This window comes from Acromyrmex echinatior, chromosome 6 (assembly GCF_024713525.1).
Source record: "Acromyrmex echinatior isolate Ae372 chromosome 6, ASM2471352v2, whole genome shotgun sequence".
NCBI lineage: Eukaryota > Metazoa > Arthropoda > Insecta > Hymenoptera > Formicidae > Acromyrmex > Acromyrmex echinatior.
Window position 1 is genome coordinate 1744363 of NC_141857.1, and position 18155 is coordinate 1762517.

General features: G+C 37.0%; 1 long non-coding RNA gene across 5 annotated transcripts in view; it reads left to right on the forward strand.

Annotated features, from left to right (window-relative positions):
- Positions 1-18155, forward strand: part of LOC147909261 (uncharacterized) — a 417661-nt gene that overhangs the window by 187921 nt on the left and 211585 nt on the right. The window lies entirely within an intron of this gene.

The window sequence follows — 18155 nt, forward strand, 5'->3', positions numbered from 1 at the left end:
CAAGCGACGGACCGTGCTAAAACTAGCAACGCCAATTCTCGATGGCCTTGACAAATCTGCTTTTACGATTTCTACCATCCACTTGTCCACTCGTCTCAGCTAACGAATCGCTCGTCCCGTAAAACTGCATAAAACCATGGAGGTCTCCGCCAGACCGGTCGCGAGAACGATCAATCACGACACCCAGAAGCGCTCTCACGCCCAATACAGGCGCGAGACCCGGAGAAATTTACCGAGAAACGAGACACGAGGAATCTGGAACGGAGCTCCGCCGGTTACGGAGTTCATCCGTATTCAAAAGCGCATAATTTTTCGCACCGTTCATGCCGGCGAAATGAGCCGGACTATTAATTAAAGGTCTCGCTCGGCGAGGCGAGGCGAAGCAAAGCGAGGCAAGACGAGGCAAGAGTGAGGTGAGGCGAGGCCAAGCAAGACTATGTCGGACCTGGGATAAGAGAGAGAAAGAGAGACAGAGAGAAAGAGGGGAGTTACTAAGGGCAGCAGATCGCGTAGGGTGTGCGCAAGCTAGGGGGTTACGAGAACGGGTAATGGGAGCGAGTCGTCAGTGCCAACAGCATATATTCCGCTAAATCAAAAGCAGCCCCCGTACTATTCCTCATACGCGAAGGAGGGAAGAGCCGGGTACGGCACTTTGGTGGTACGACCCGTGCAGATTGGTAGGGAATGGGACTATGGACCAGCTGCATGGGTGCACAAGATGGGAGAAGAGGGAGAGCCGGCAGCTATGATTTAACGGCCGGGATAGCCTACGTGGACAGGTGACCCGCAAGTTCCACGCAGACTGTCCTGCATCCGTCAACTACTCTTGATTTAGGACGGACAGGAGACAGAGCACTCGGTTCACCGAGTGCCGAGCAGCCTGGTTAGGTATGACCGGATCGCAGAGCGGCACGACAGCATCCATCGTGCATATCTTTTGCCTTGATGCGCGCTATCAGCCGGTGACAACTGCTGAATCAGCTCGACGAGTTGACGAAACACCAAATCATTTTGCGCAAATACCGTTGCCCAGGTATAAACTCTCGTCAGTGCTTTGGAGATATCTCCTATGCACACGGCTGTGGGTCAACGCGAATTGATAAGAGTTTACTTATCTTGTTACTTTTGTTCCTTAAAACATAATAATTTTAATAATAGCTGAGCAACATACTTATCTTTCTGCATCGACACAAAAGGATGATTTTGCTGAAATATTTAAAAATTTAGATGCAGATTTGAAAATAATTTTATTGGACTAGAATAATTATGTAGGACGCTCAAGCTAGTTGTTATAGAAAGTTAAAAGTTTTTGCAGCATTATGCATTATACATATTTGAGATTCGTACGTAATTATTCTGATAATCCATTAACTCTTAGTGATAATCCATTAATCCTTAAATATATATAATTTTGTAGTCCTTTATTACATACGATGGATCGTTCGTGTCTCGGAATAATTTTCATCACATTTAGTGATATATCTACAAAAATTATTAAAATTTTTAATGTATGTACTCTAACATCTTTAGAAAATATTTATAAAATTGTATACTAAAAAAAAGGAAAGGAATCATTATTTAACCAAATGCTTTTAATATTTAAAAAGAAAGGCCACGAATGACTCAATCGTGTATATTAAAAATTCAAATTATTTTCGAATTTGTATGTAGCTAAATTTTTAGATACTTCAGCAAAATTGTTTTTTTTTCTGTACGTATAATAATTTCTCTGCATTTTATATATTACCGAAAATGTAAAATTCTTTTGCTAAAGCGATTTACTATAATGCCAATGTAACGTATATGTACGTATTGAAAGGTTGATTAGAAGAATATGTACGTGCTTGAAAAATTAATTATCGAAGAATACGTACCACTATACTGTAGCCACTTGTTTTCTAAAATTTGATTAAATTCCGCTCGTTCGGACTATCTCCGAGAGAAATCGATTCTCAGGAAGGGGAGCATCGAGTTTGCATAAAATATTCTTCCCGAGAGAAAAAGGCGAAGCGGGCGAGATGTCGGTTCCACCTTCGAGCTGATTCGAGCGAAGAGCCGTGATTCACGGCCGAGCAATCTAATATGTGTCGGAAAGCTTCTGATATCTGTCTCGTTCATAAAGAGCATTCGCGTATATGTAGGTGTATTAGGCAACGTTAGCGTCTTTCTGGTTAAATGGAAAAATGGAGATTGCAATTGCAATACGTTTAAAGCGATGGAGGACTTAAAAGGATGTAAAAGCTAAAGAACGCATTAAAGCAAAATATATGCACTATGCATTTTCAATTTAAAACTACAAACGTAAGCTTTATAACACAACGATTACTCGATATCAAAGTGTATTTTGTTATTTTATTACTCAGTGTTTTGCAGAGATGTCACATTGCAACATATACTAATGTATTATGTTTCAATCGCTCTTTTTCTATACTCTTTTTAATCAATCTCTCTAATCCTGACAAACGAGGTTAAACGCTAAGGTGATCGAGAAACGCGAACGCGATCGATTTTTCTGGTTTGAAAGCCACAAACGAGATCCGTCCGTAAAATTAAAGAGGACCGTGAGTAGCAGATCGGGCGTTACAATAATTATTACCGGATATACTGAATGGCCGCAAAAAATATGCAAGGTAACAGAGAGTTAATTACTATCTCGTCTCGAAGGCTGCAGTTATAAAAAAGTAAATGAAGGTAAGCGGAGCGAAACGATGCGCCGCGACCAGAGGAGGAGGGAACCGATAGTTTTGCTACAACAATGTGTATCACAGATACTAACTATGTAAATATGAATTCTGATCGTTCGATGAAGACAAATAAAGCGAATACGTGAAGGAGCGAAAGACAAGTATGAAACGAGAGTAAGAGAGAGAGAGAGAGAGAGAGAGAGAGAGAGAGAGAGAGAAGAGGAGAAGGATAAGGGAGTATATAAGAAAGATGGGGCATCATAGCAGGCATTAATGAGCGTTCTAATTAAAATACAAGCTAATGAGAATACATTAGAATGACGGTGTCTGTTTTGCACGCACATGGACGCAACGGGGGCTCCGTTTTCACGCACATGAACTCTTTCCTCCGACCGCGGATTATTGTGCGAGCACGTACAGGTCGATCAATATGTGTACGGGCACGGTGGAAAAATCTGTCAGCGAACAGGGTAGGCGATGTAAAAATTGCATCCCAAGTTTTTCACGGCTTCCCCCATAACGGTTAACCTTGCGCGGTGTAGCTGTGTAACGCTACAACGGATAAATAATTTATTGATCATTTCAGTATAACGTTGTATACTGAAAAAGAACGATTTCGGCTGTCAATAAATAAACGTCCGGTATATCCTTCTTTATTTGTCGACGGATAGATCATGAATGTCCGTTTTGCATTATTCATAATCCGGCATCGATCTTCTGGTCCAACGATGCGATGTGACGTTAACCGTTTTAATGTCAGCTAAAATTTTAAAGAAAGAATATCGACGCCTCAGGCGTATTATCAAAAAGATAATGAGATGAATATTTTATATACGCGTTGTACGTCTACACTTTCCAACATGGTTTCATTGAATATTTATACAAGTTTAATATATGAATTATATGATATATTAATTTATCAAGCTTAAGCAAAACTCGCCATACGAAATTTCTCAAACTAAACGTTATACATAATATTTAAAGATTTCACTCATTTGCTTCGTATGATGATGAATTGCTTGATTTGCTTTGAGTCGGTACAATCGTGGACTATGATGCTCATCATGTTGGCATAAACTACAATCTGATATGCACGTAACCGCGAATCAAGATAATTAGAACACGATGTAACCAGGTCGTGTCCACAGAGTGGTAAAGTGCGTTCAGGACGTGATGATCGTTTTAATGGTCCACAAAGTGACGTTGCATCATCACTGACGCAAATGTATGCTTATAGTGACCCTAACAGGATTTACCGAATATAATATCATATTATAGTTAATGAATAAGATTCACCGAATACAATATTATATTATAGTTAATGAATAAATTATGTGAACGTACAAAAATATGATAGTATTAATGACAGAAGACTGTAAAATTAAATATTACTAATATTCTCAATTTTATTATTTACTTTTAATTAACTCATCATTATTTTATCCTAAAATATTTTATATAAGCAAATTAAATATAAACTTGCAATAAGATATTTATAAAAATGAATAAAATAAGAAATTTTTTACGATACAAACACATATTTCTTTTTTTATAATTCTTTCAATGAAATTTTGAACACATGAGAGAGCATGAGAAATTCGTTTAGTTTATCTCGCTGGCAGCCCTAAAGTTTAATAGAAATCGATTTGAATTCGTACTATTGAATTCTGCGCTCTCTCTCTCTCTCTCTTATTTGGGATGCGGTTTCGAAATTGCGAAAAGGATGTTTCGACACTCGGAACAAACAGGCTCCCACGCCACATTGGTTTTATCCTGTTCCGACAGGTATCTTTTCGTAATGAAGTCACGGAAAGCCAGTCACAGTCTGTTTCACGGCTCGTATGGCGAACCGGACAGTCGAATGCTTGCGACTCTGCCACTTCGGATGCATCGTGAACAAATCGTAAACAATACAAAGCAACCGCGCCAAACAAATATAGCCTTCGGTTTTACGGGCGACACCCGTGTGCTTGTCGCTTTATTGCCGCACGGAAAGTTGCTTTATCGCGCGAACACGCCGCCGTATTCTCTCGTCGACTCGTCGGTCGAGATGCTACGAGAGCGAGCAGTGAGATGATCGGCAGCAGGAGGAAGATAGATAAGGATCAGACACCTGCACTATACTTCGCCGTTGACTTGACGTGGTCAGACAACTTTGTCGTCGGTGCTTATCGTGACGTTCTCTCGCCTTTCCTTCCGCTTTGTCGGTTTGGTCCTTCTTCGCGAGGCGTTTAACACGATCTTCCTCGTTCTCGTAATGCTACGATGCAATCTCCCATAATGGTAGCCATACGTTCGGCTGGTGTCATCCCTGGATTAAGAAGTATAGATTTCGATCGCTGGTCAAGCCAGGGTATTAAGCGCCCCCTCGTTGATGTCGTATTTGGACCGACTAATGCACAAGCTTCTTATATATAATATCGGATACGTCAAGGATTATAAAGTGATAGGATACGGCCAAGAAGCGCAAAAGAGATTATATACATTGTACATGTCGCGAAGTCGCTTATCATGTACTCAGTACCGTTCCATCCGTCCAAAGTATTATATTTCAGAACCGTATACGTTCACCGTAGATTGTGATGTGTTTGATGGCGATAAGTTTGACTGATTTCTCTTAATCTGTCTTTCCACTGAAGCGACAGAAGGGGAGGGGGAGAATTCGCCAATCCAAAGATGTCGTAGAAAGGAATTTAGTGAACCAGGAGAGCTACGTGAAAAGAGACGCGGAGTAGATAAAGAAGAGTCTTGTCTGTCGGAGTAATCCCAATTACAGGAGACTTCCACTCGGTCGAGTCACAGAGATCACAGGTGGGGCCGAAGTTTCGGCTCCTTTGAAAGGATCATCGGTACTGCTTCATTCCGGAGAGGACGTTTCCCTCCTTTGTAGATACTTTCTTCTCGGATGTGCGCGTTTGCCAACATCCAAAGGAATAAAACCTAAGCTACGCGTTGTAAACCGAGACAAAGACACTTTCCTGAAAGAGAAGATTTAATTAGCTGGATGTCTGTTAGAACCTGCAACTTCCATCGTCTGCTTATATAAATCAGCTCGTTTTGACATATCATGTCTTTATAATAAATATTAAAGCTACTTGCGTAATTATATATAAATTCGGGCAAGATGGCCAATAGGCTTTTAGAATAATTACAAAAATGTTCTATTTAGCAACTAGTGGAGAAATTACAGCCTATCTTTTCTGATGTATAACTATAATAGGTATCCGAGTTTACCCTAAGTGATGTATTTGTTCTAATCTCTTCTGATGAATTTAATTCTCCGCCGGCTGAGAAAGGCACTATCGATATTTTAATTGTGAATTTTGGTAGATAAATCTAATAAATAAATCTAGTAAAAAAATCAGTAAAATACAATCCGATTTCTGTGATAATAAAAACTCGTTAAAGCTTCGACAAATATATCAAAATTTTTTCAGATTTTATATAATAGAATAATAAAAAATTGCTACGTTTCTCAAAAACCTTTATTGATGACGGAAAAGTAAATATTTATATTGTGCTAACGGTGAAATCTCTATTTGCTAAAATTGTCGAGCATATTTTAGACTTGGAATAGTAACTACAAATAATTGTATTGCACGTCTCATGAATCTCTCAAATAATTATTCCCGCAAATCAAATTTTCACGACTTTATTTGACGATTGCATTTCCGAATAACTTTAAGGCTCATAATTAACTTTCTATTGTGGGACATTCTGTACGTAGGCAAGTACGTGCCACTGTAACGCTGCAGTTGTCTCGGGACAACAACAAGAAGTGCTCATAAAAGGGAAACGCGAACGTGTCGGACATGAGGGTAAAAAGCTCGCAATGACGCCATCCACAACCCTCTTTATAGCATTATATTCTGCACACCAAACCTTTATATGCATTCTGCTAGTAGCACCCTTAAATTGCTTTTCCACTTTGACTTTCCGTTTCTCTTTAGTATTATCGTTTTATATCCTTCGTATGTCGCTGCACCATCATGTACGTTTTTGTTCTCACTCGTGCTCACGGATACTTTCGAATTGTCATTCAACATCGTAAAATCTAAGTGATGGTTCTCAAAACTGCGGAGATGTACGGCATGCTTGCGTCAACGTTGCATCGGTTTTATTTTCTGACCGAGTTTCGAACACGACATTCTGTTGCGACATGTAATCGTAAAAGGATATTGAAGTTTCTGATACTGTAATCCGAAACTTTCCAGAAAAATTCTACTTCTGCAATAGCATCTCAGGGAATCGGTCGTATCTTTAGTTCTTCTGTAAATACGACATCTAAATCGGGCGATCCTTTGTAAAATAACCAAAATTTCAACCAATCAATAATCAAACCAAATTAATATTTTTTTTTCCATTTTTTCAAATTTTTCATATAACACTCTAATAATTTACTACTCTAATAATTCTACTTTCTTTTTATAATTCATTTGTACAGAGTGTACCGTAATTAGGAGATGAAAATTATAGAAAAACATTTTTTATTTTTATTTAAAAAAGATTCAAATAATAACATTTGAGCGATAAATATGAGCATAACACTTAAAAAAAATCTTGAACATAAGTAATTCGAATCAATGCATTAACTGCCTCTCAGTCGGATATCAACTTCCGTCAGCAGATTGTATCACCGAATTCGATAACAGTTGGTCGTAATCACGAGACAATCCTTCAAAGCTTTCTGACGGTAGTGCGGTCCGTCGATAGTACGCCATGTGCAACGGCGTCCTGAAAGGGACGGCATTCAGCGTGCATTTAAATGGATGAGAAGAGCGCCACAGCGATCGCCGAGGCGGGAAGGACGAGGATGGAGAGAACTCTTGCGTCGTGCCGGATAGAGGCACTGCGCGTCCAAACTTGGTTGAATAAGCTAATGCAATCAAACGGCCGAAAGCGCTACTTACAACTTTGCCAGCTCGCGCTTTGCAGAGGCAAAAGGGGTAGCGCGGACAAGGTAATAGGGCGAGGGAAGGCAGGATGGGAGAGAAAAGGGATAAGAGGAACGAGAGCTTTCGGCTTGGTTGCCACGGCGTCGACGAAGACAGTAACGGATGCTGGAGCTACGTCGAATGTGCATATGCGATTCTACCATCCGGACATACGTCGGCAATGCATTTCTGCTCTCTTTGCTTTGACTCTATGGCTACATAACTTTTGATTTAAAGAGTTAAAAGAGAATTTGTACTTTGACTTTTTCGGATGAGTTCGTTTACGTGCAGTAGTACTCATGAACGAGGGTTGTTTCGTATATCTAAGGGACGATTTGAGAACATATATAAGTTGTTCCTATGTTACATGGTACTTTTACTCTGTAAAAGTGAATCAGTGTATTATCATGGACTTCAGTGCTACATTTATAATTGTAATATCAGCGAATATTTACTGTTTTTCAGTAATAATACACATATTGATTCATTTTTAGAAGTTATGGTTTCTACAGATTGAATTTATAGATAATCATAATCTACATTAATTACATCAGTTATAAGTGTAGCACTGAAGTCAGTGATAATACACTGATTCTACAGAGATTTTACAGAGTACACTTATTATACATACAAATTTTCTGATATAATTTTTATTTGTTTTTAACAAATAAATAATTGCAATTGTTTTTAACAATTAGTTAACTCCATAAAATGTCACAACAAAACGTTACCAGCGCACAAAAAATTAAACAATTATATCATGCTTTTAAAAAATTCAATCTTTTATAATTACAAGAGAATGTACACGCGGTCACGGTCAATTTAACGCAAAATTGCGTCGGTAAAATTCATTCAATTTTCATATTTGCTAGCTGTAAATGATTGATGTAATACATTCACTTAATAATCTGTTCTCTCTGATTTATCTCCTGACAAAATAACGATGTACACTATATTTCTATTAGATTCCATTAACTAATCGGTAATCTCATTCGGTTCAAAATTATGTTGCCGAGCACTTTCGAGATGCCATGTAGGAATTGGTATCGAACTTGCCACATATGCACGGTTGACACGATATATCGACGATGATTCATCGCCCTGGCACGTCGATACTAATTATTTGCAGATAAAACTCATTACTCAAGCATGATTAATGACTGATCGGCGCGATCTCTGGAATTTTACCTTCTCACTCTACATGGCATAAAACCGGTTGCGTTATCGAGGAAGAGCGCATCCGTTATCATCTATATAAAACAAAAATATTTGTCATATCAAAAACAACGATGGTGACATTGAGGTATGAGATTTTATTTTATTTTAATGCAATAAATTCACCTAATCTCAATAATATCGTTATTTTTCCTCAAAAAATATTCAATGTATAAATTCCGAAAGAATTCAAAAGCTCCAAAATCCGAAGAAAATATATAGCCTTAATAAAATTTGTTATCATAACAAGTTAAACTCAGCCTTTGTATTATAAATTTGGAAGAATAATAAATTTATATATTGAATTATATATTGATATATCCTTACTTTTATATATTGATATATCCTTTTTTTATATATTGATATATCTTTGATTTTAAAATCTATAAAAATTTAGTACACATCTCAATTTAGGAATGTTGGTTAATTTAATTTACTACATTATTAGACATTTAATAATTTAAGCCAAAGACTTTAAACCGTCGCTTGATTGAATCGCATATTTTCGAGTTGTTGAGCAAAAATAAACCAAGATTGAGAAGATGAAACACGTAGATTTTGTGCATTGACGCGGTATATTGGTGTTAAACAATCACCTGGCTTAGCAAGGGGCGTAAAGCGAGACTGGGTTATACGGAAGAGTAATACGTTGCGTCCCGTAATCCTGAAACAAACTGAGGCAATAATTTTAAATCAAACGCGGGAGCCCCGGGAATAATTTATCGTGCGTGCCGTTGCGGTGTACGCTAATCACAACCTCCACCGGAAGCCAGATGTTTTTAAATGTCCTGTACAAATTTCATTAACACTTTCTATCCCGCCCGATTCGTAAAACTGTAAGTCTCAGAGCGATAAATCACCCCGTGCTAACGAGCGCAAATTGTGTGTGTGTGTGTGTGTGTGTGTGTATATATATACATGTGGAACCCATGCACAAGTGCGGATTAAATTTTCTTGAAATTTTGCAACTATGCATCGTATCAACGATATTTTTCGAGCTTGTTATTTACTGTAATAAAAATAATTACCTCGAAATTTAATTTATCCGTAATTGTGCTGGCCTTTGTACTACAAATGTGTATTTATATTTTATGCAGAATTTTAGCAAATGTGCTTTTTTAATAATAAAATGATGCGAGTCTGGAATTTCTATTTCCGTCAGTCGCGAGTTTATGCGAGAATTGATACGCATTCCATACCGCTCTGAAGAAAATAAAGGAAATAATCGTGAGACGTGAGAATGTCTCAAATGCGACACTTTACTCCACCTTATTAAATTAGAAGTGGATATAGAATCGTGGTTGGCAAGCTGTACATGTCTTCTCAAACTTTATAAGATTCTTCGTTTTGGAAGTAAATACTCGCAATAAAATATTGATAATATCTAAATGAAATGCTATTGTTAATAATAGTCGAGAAATATTTTTAATCTTAACGTCTCAAAACATATCTTCTGTGAAAATTTTATTTTATTTTGATTATCTCTTATCTCAAACAGTTGTTATGCAAAATATAATAATAACTGAAGGCAAATAGAAAGATACGACCACAATGCGTAATAGCATATCCTTTTTGTTCGTATAGTTTCGATTGGCCAATGATGGAACGATACACTTTTCGCGTTCCAACGAGCGTTTCAGAGGTACGCGAAAAGCGTGCCTGAAAGCCGAAAGAGGAAGTTCTCATAATACCCGGCGATAAATATTTGTCTTGAACTTATGCCAAAAGTGCGTGGCACTGTTGTCGCTTTCGCTTCCCCCGCGTACGAAGTCACAGCGTTAAGAAAACGCCACCTTCGGATGTCGTGAAAAGGGTGGCGCGGAAAAGGGGTGTGTTTCCACGAGGTCTCGGCGACACAGTAATTGTTTTCGCAGCTAATTGTTTAAAAGCTTGGCAAACCCACGAGGAATTACGCTGAGGCAAGAACGGAGACAATCCCCGAGTCAATATTGAATTATGAATTTATTAGCTTCCACTCTACGTCCTCTCCGATGGCGCGTGAGAGAGGTCGAAGGTCTTCGTGTGTAGGTATGAACGAAGAAAGGTACGTGTAAAGGAAAAAGAGGAAGAAGCAAGACTTTCTGCTTCCATCCTCTCGCCCCCTCAGGGATTTACCTGCAGACAGTAATTTTATCGAGTTTCTGCTGTGACGATCTCATTGATTGACTAATCGTGCCTTTTGCTTTACCATGTTCAAATTTCTTTTATAATCTTCTTTATTTGTTGTATGTGTGCACATGCTTTGCCCTATTCGATCTTTTTGGTTATTTTTTTGTGCGAATTTAATTATCTCTTCTTTAATATATTTTTTATTTGTTATGTAAAATTTGAATCTTCTGCAGTTACTAGAAGATGAAAGAAATAGTCGATAGCAATCGATAGGCAAATAAAATTGTTTATTAAATAAAGTGTACTTAATTGTTAAGTGATTAATTAATTAATACTTTTAGCAAATATTTATATTCGTGTAGTCAGACTAACTCATTATTATTACCTAACGTGCGATAGAACGCGAGAATTTTTTTTTATTCAAAAAAGAGCAGAAGAGATGAGGCAGAGTATGAAGTAGAGAGTGAAGTAGTATGGGTGAATTTCCATTTTTATTTGCATTCGGACGATTTGCGATTCGATTTAAGCCCCCCAAATGTACCAGTGGCTCAATAGAGTGGGCGTACATTGTGATTCACATTTATTTCTCAGGTGAATCAAATTACAGGATAGAGGAACTCATTAAATTTGAGTCATTCTATATATGTAGCTGCATATGAAACACACAGAAGACACACAGAATATTTCAATATTAAGCTCTTTCAATCTGATTTAATTTAATCATTATTATATTAGGTGTTGGAATTAATTCGTAGCGTTTTACAAGTGATGGGAAGTACTTTCATTAATGTATTTTTTAATGCTCATGTGAAATAAATAACATTCTTTCATTAAAAACGCTACGAATTAATTCCAACACCTAATACTTCCGTATTTTTTATCTCGCCAGCTAATGAAACTAAATTCTTTATTATCTATATCTGCTATTTAATACAAAAATATATAAATTTTGAGATTAAATTGTTTGTCATGTAAAACTGCATTACTATCTATAAAAAGAAACAAACTTTATTTTAGGGAATAACATTACATTAACGAATACACAGCGAGTGTATTGCAAATAGTGTTGTTCAGCATGTAGCGCTTAAAAAAATTAACATTATTTCCGTGTATATACAGTATATACCAGAGGAAAAGATAGTAGTCAGGGTCAAGTAAACGAACAACTCGAATGACAGGGCGTGACAAATAATACCTTGGAGGTTCACGTACATTTTTTTTTATGCAAATTTCATTAGAGTTTTTGTATCACGACAATCCCTTGCGAGACAATTTTGTGAAGCCTATGGGACTCATTATTAATTTACAGATTTTTTTTATCCCTCACATACATTCTAGGATTATTCTTCATATTATATAAATATTATTGATTAAATGAGATCAAAGAAATTGAATGTATTTTGACAGTAAATGATTGCTTCTGCTGATTGATAGAAAGGCTTTTGTGATATAATAATATAATATCAATTAAAAGAGAAGGAGGACAGGAGAGAGAGAGAGAGAGAGAGAGAGAGAGAGAGAGAGAGAGAGAGAGAGAGAATGAACAATATATATCAGTATATATCAATGTTGAATATATTAAAATTCTGCTAGTAGGTGAAATATGCATGACATTAATTAAATTTAGACATAGGAGATTTAATTATATTTGTGCTATTTCAATGAAATATTGCAATGCCGAATTTATAATTGATCGTGAACGCTTATTCGGAGATACGATGAAAGATTCATAATTCAAGGAATATCGTTGTCAAATTCATTTTATTGACATATTACCTATACTATTAGGTGTTGGAATTAATTCGTAGCGTTTTACAAGTGATGGGAAGTACTTTCATTAATGTATTTTTTAATGCTCATGTGAAATAAATAACATTCTTTCATTAAAAACGCTACGAATTAATTCCAACACCTAATAAATAAATTTTTAACTATTAAATGTTTAACTACCTATCTATATAGACCGTTAGCATTCCATTACTGCGTACATTTGTTTAAATTTAAATTTGTATCGGTTGATGCATGAACAAATATAAATGCCACCTTCTCAATCTGATTCTTATATATGCCTGCAAATTTTATGGTGAAATTGCAGCGGATGTTTAAGTGCACGCCCGGGGCGCATGATATCCTAGAGCTGGGCACTGAAATGGGAGTCTGTCGCCATCGAGATTAGGTATATGACGGGAGGAAAATCTAGGTACGGGATTTCCTTCTCTCGTTTTCCCCGCGGGGCTTGACATAACAGTAAACTGACTTGAATCTTTGTCCGCTATCCCGCGGGATAAGATTCCGTGGTAAAGGCGGGACAGCCTTCTGTTGACCTCGCAAATACCGATACTCCTCGGAGAGCGACGACGCCACGGCTTACGTTCGTGCCGACGTATCGAGTAAGCGCGGCGATTCATAAAAAATGATACTGTCGTGGACAAAATAAATCTTTTTGCGTGTATTTTATGGTCGTTACTCTTTTACATTCGATTGAATATCCAACCATATAAAAATAGTTAGTGACTTAACGTATCGTTTATGCTGATTTAACTTCTACTGATCTAACTACCGATCTTATCTTCAATTCTATCCATGTCTATAAGATCTAAAACGAACTATATAAAGTTTAACATGTCAGACGGTACGACACAATTAGAAGACATTATTTTATCGTTTGTATGACATTTATTGCCGTTTTATATCAACCAGCTACAGATTTATCTTAAAAAAATTGTTAACTCGGTATCTTATTTATTATTTTACATTATATTCAAACGAAACTTTAAATTAAATTTCAAAAATATTTCAGTTTTGAGGTGAATTTCGATGATAAGGTAAATATGTATATGAATTGTATATGTTAATAACTTAATCTTATGAAGACAATTACATCGTTATTGTTGCTAATGTGTATATATTTTATCTACATTATATTCTGTCTATTAAAATAGTGGAAATATTGGATAAACGTCAAATTAGCAGGTATTTCAGATTAATTTACCGCATTTACGGCGCAAGAATTATTCATAAAATTGACAGATATTGTATTCATAATGCTAATAGTGGCAACCGCGCATAAATATTTCCATTTTATATTACGTATTTTACTTCGCGTTACATTGAGTCTCACGGTGAATTTGAATAAATACCAGGCCAGCGATTCCTCAAGCTCTTCGTGAATAATCGATCGCGGTCTCTGCACTATCGCGTTACGAAAATACTTCTATATACAGAAGCAGAAATGGAGTCGTTGGTAGCATTTAAATATCACCCACACGTGCGCAATATTTCAGGGCGAAACTGTTACGGTTTTCCACCGTCGCAAGAAGTTAGGTATGTAATTGTCTTGAAAAAAAAGTGAAGGACTGCACTAGCACTCCATTTAATTCTTAAAAAAAAAAGAAAAAATTCAATCAAAGATAAAATATTCTATTGTTTTCGTTGAATAATATTTTTAAGCTAGAATTTTAATAATTATTGTTAATAATAGACAATTAATGACAGAAAATTAGTGAAATTTGTAAGATAAATTACAACACAAGAAAAATTGGAAAATTTTAATTTTAAAAATTCGAAAATTCCGGCGATATTTTGTCAAGAATACCGGCGACGCCCATAGCAGGATGTCTCTCACGAGGAATAAGGTCCACGGCTACAACCACGGTGGCGAATGAATAAATTCATGGTGGAGAAGTCGGGTTGTAGTGGTAAACGCGAGGAGGGTGGAGAGAACGGTAGGCTAATCCAAAACAATGGAATGCGGCGGGTGGGCTAAGCGAATTAATCTTTCACGTTGCCGGATGCACAATGGGCCAACGAAGTTACATGATAATTACGCGTGGGATTCGTTATTGTGTATAATTTCGACCGGTCGACGTTTCGGGAGCGCAGCCTCCGCGCAAATCCGCGCGCGCATTCTCTCGAGAGAAACGTCTGGCTCTTAACGCGCGGCGCGCGTTCCACCTTCGTAGCGCGACATTCCTTTTGTATAAACGACGGAGGTTTCGGGCTTTTCTTCTTTTTTTTTTTTCTTTTCTCTGCACGGAAACGCGCTGAAGATGTACCGAGTGCTGAAAAATAGTAGGAAACGTTAGAATAGCTACAGTTTCTCTCATTACGAGACGCGTTTGTGACCGTCATCTCGAAATATTCCGTGATATTGCAAATCTCAATTTGTACGGCGTTGAACGGATATTTGAAGCACTCGAAGCGAACCCTAGGGTTACCCTAATTGCGCGCATTGAATCCATTCGCGGTAGTCATGGTGAATATCCTTCCCCTTGTATAATACCCAGGGTCCGCCCTAGAAGCCCGTTTTGACACTTTTGTGACTTCCTGTCTGTTGAAATGTTATTGGATTCGTTGAGATTCTGCAGGAAATGTTTGCAGAATTAATAAATTGTTTCTACTAATTTTGATATCTCGATATATTTTCATTAAATCACGAACAGACGTTTGACGAATATAGATTTTATTCTTCTGTAAGGTTTTTATTCCGCGTGTTCAAATGCTTGTATCGGTTTTTAAAAATAAAATAGTAGAAAAATAATACAGAGAAAAAGGAAAGTACTTGCGCGAGAAGGATTGGACTTTCGTGATATTAGTTTTGGCGCCTCGACAATTCTACTTGCGATGATAGAAACGAAACGGCATGTGACGTTCAATAGTATGTTCTAAGGACATCTTCCCAGGAAGTCTAGCCCTCGCGACGACCATCCGAGAGATCAACGAATTGATGTACTTTAAATGACGTGATTCTCTTCTGCGATAAGAACGGTTTGCTTTCAGCTTGGGAAAGCCAAATAACGAGGCGAGCTCGTGCAGAGTGGCTGCGAGAAGCGTTCAGACAGAGAACGATAAGACTGCCTTGCGTCCCCAAAACGGAAATTGGACCTGAGTTACCGTCGACGCATCAGCCCGTCGACGGTCGCCGAAACGTGGACACGCTGCTCGTGTCAAAGTTCCGCGTATTGCCATGCGCGACGCAATCACTTTTTGTATCTTTGAAGAGCAGTCCTCTGCACAGGTCTATTCAGCAAATGCATAAATGTGTTCGTGCATTCGGCGACGAGCCAAGTCGCCAATCTTGTATTCGACATCAATCCGACGTTGTCATACGATATTTCTTCGGTTTTCAATCTAAATGTCAGTTACGCTTAACGAAATTAGACGACACACATGTTCTATTGAATATTCGTTTTCTTTTTTATCTTCTTTTCTCTCTCTCTCTCTCTCTCTCTCTCTCTCTCTCTCTCTCTCTCTAAAGATTGTTTTCTTGATAAACTGATAAAGTGTAAAAGAGATACAATTCCAAAATTAACACTTGAAAGAATGACAGGAAATTAATTTTAAAGGTGTATATTTTGTTGAAAAAAAATTATAACTCTTCTAATCTATTGCTGGTAAGGAAAGCAGAAGTTGATCGCTTGGTCTCTCATTAAGATTACCTTAATTGTTTTAAAAAAGACATTTTTTTATGCTAAATACCACATGAGTAAGTATTATTAATCCTAAAATAGTTATAGAAAAATGTTTGATTTGAAATTATATTATTTTTCCTTAAAAAGTTGCTTAAAATATTGTCCCAATGTAGAATTTTAATTTTAATATATGTCACTTCTCCATCAAACATGTGAAAGATCCGAGCGTTGTATTTAGTGATTTATATCTTCAATGTTTAAAACGAAACTGTTCTGAATTATATCGCGATCTGTGATGAGATTAAACTGTGAACTCGTTTTGCGCGTATAAAGTGCCAGTGTATCAACGACATGGATCTGGAATGCACCGGTGATCACATTACAAACGTATAGCGTAAATTACATGTGTATACGATAACACTATTCTTGGCATAGCTCCATTAGCATATGTTTTGTTGAATTCGTTGACCTGGTCATAATCTTATATGCAACCAGAAACATCAATTTACCAACGGTATGACAATGTGAATACGCAAGAAACGTTAAGAGCAATTTTCCACGTAGATGCTACCGGTTTAACCAATAATATGAATGCTTGGCGAATAAATAATGCTATACAATATGCGTTACGAATATTTCAGTATTTTGCGCTTTGCTGAAATTATATACGATGTCGCGGCGTCATCTGCTTCTACAACAGTAATTACATTTTGCGATTGCACTTGAACATATATTTGAAACCTAGTTTTATATTTATACGACATACCAAACGAGCGGATAGTACTTATCATGTACGCTTTGCCTGCACTTTTGGTTTTGTAAAATTATTTCTTGCAAAAATCTATTTACTCCACATAGAACATTGGAGATTATATCGCTTATATTGGATTTGTATTAATGTCGTAAAATTCCCTGATTGCGAACAAAATTTTATTATCAATGTCACAGAAAGATTACTTAAAAGTATTCATCGTTGGATAAAAAAATAATTTATTTCATGTATAGTTATGGAGTCTCTTAATCGATAATATGGCTAAGCTTCGATCGGTTATAACGCCGGCCTTGTATACCGGTGCTGTAAAAATGACGCGATTGAATTTCAAATCATGGGTCGTCGACCCGAATTTTTCGCGAGCGTTTGATCTGATATTTAAAAAAGCCTCGCTTACGTGGATGTAGATCACTACGCTATAATCTCTTGACTTTCGAAGCGGCATGCAGAATAGAGATGATCGATCGGCACAGAACGGTGTAAATTCCAAACTGGCTGACTCCGTTGAATTTGAAATTTTCTCCGGAATTTTCATCTCGCGCGACAATATCAATATCGATTGTATCATGCGGATAACGCGATGGCCTTCGGATAAACCAGACCGGAAAGGACACTACACGCAGACCGGTAACACGTGCTATGAGTCTTGCGATAGATAGTCATACTCACTAAAACTATCGATATGTCAAGTATACGGTATTACAGCTAGTACGAACTTATAAGACACGTTTAATATGACAAATGACATCGAATTTTAGTCGATAACTGTAGTTTTAATTGGGCCATTTCTGATTAAATGTTCCTCAATAATGAATTCAATTATCAGGAATATGAACATTTGCCGCTTTCAAATAATGAAATTTGTATAGAACGTACAGTTGCAATTAGCATCGCCTTGTATCAATTGGACAAATGTGCAAGTGTACGTTTCGAAGTGCTAGAATTCCTTTCAAAGAGTATTTGAATTTATGATGCGCGGATTACTAGTAAATAATTACCACATCATATATTTTACTGGATCGTGATATCT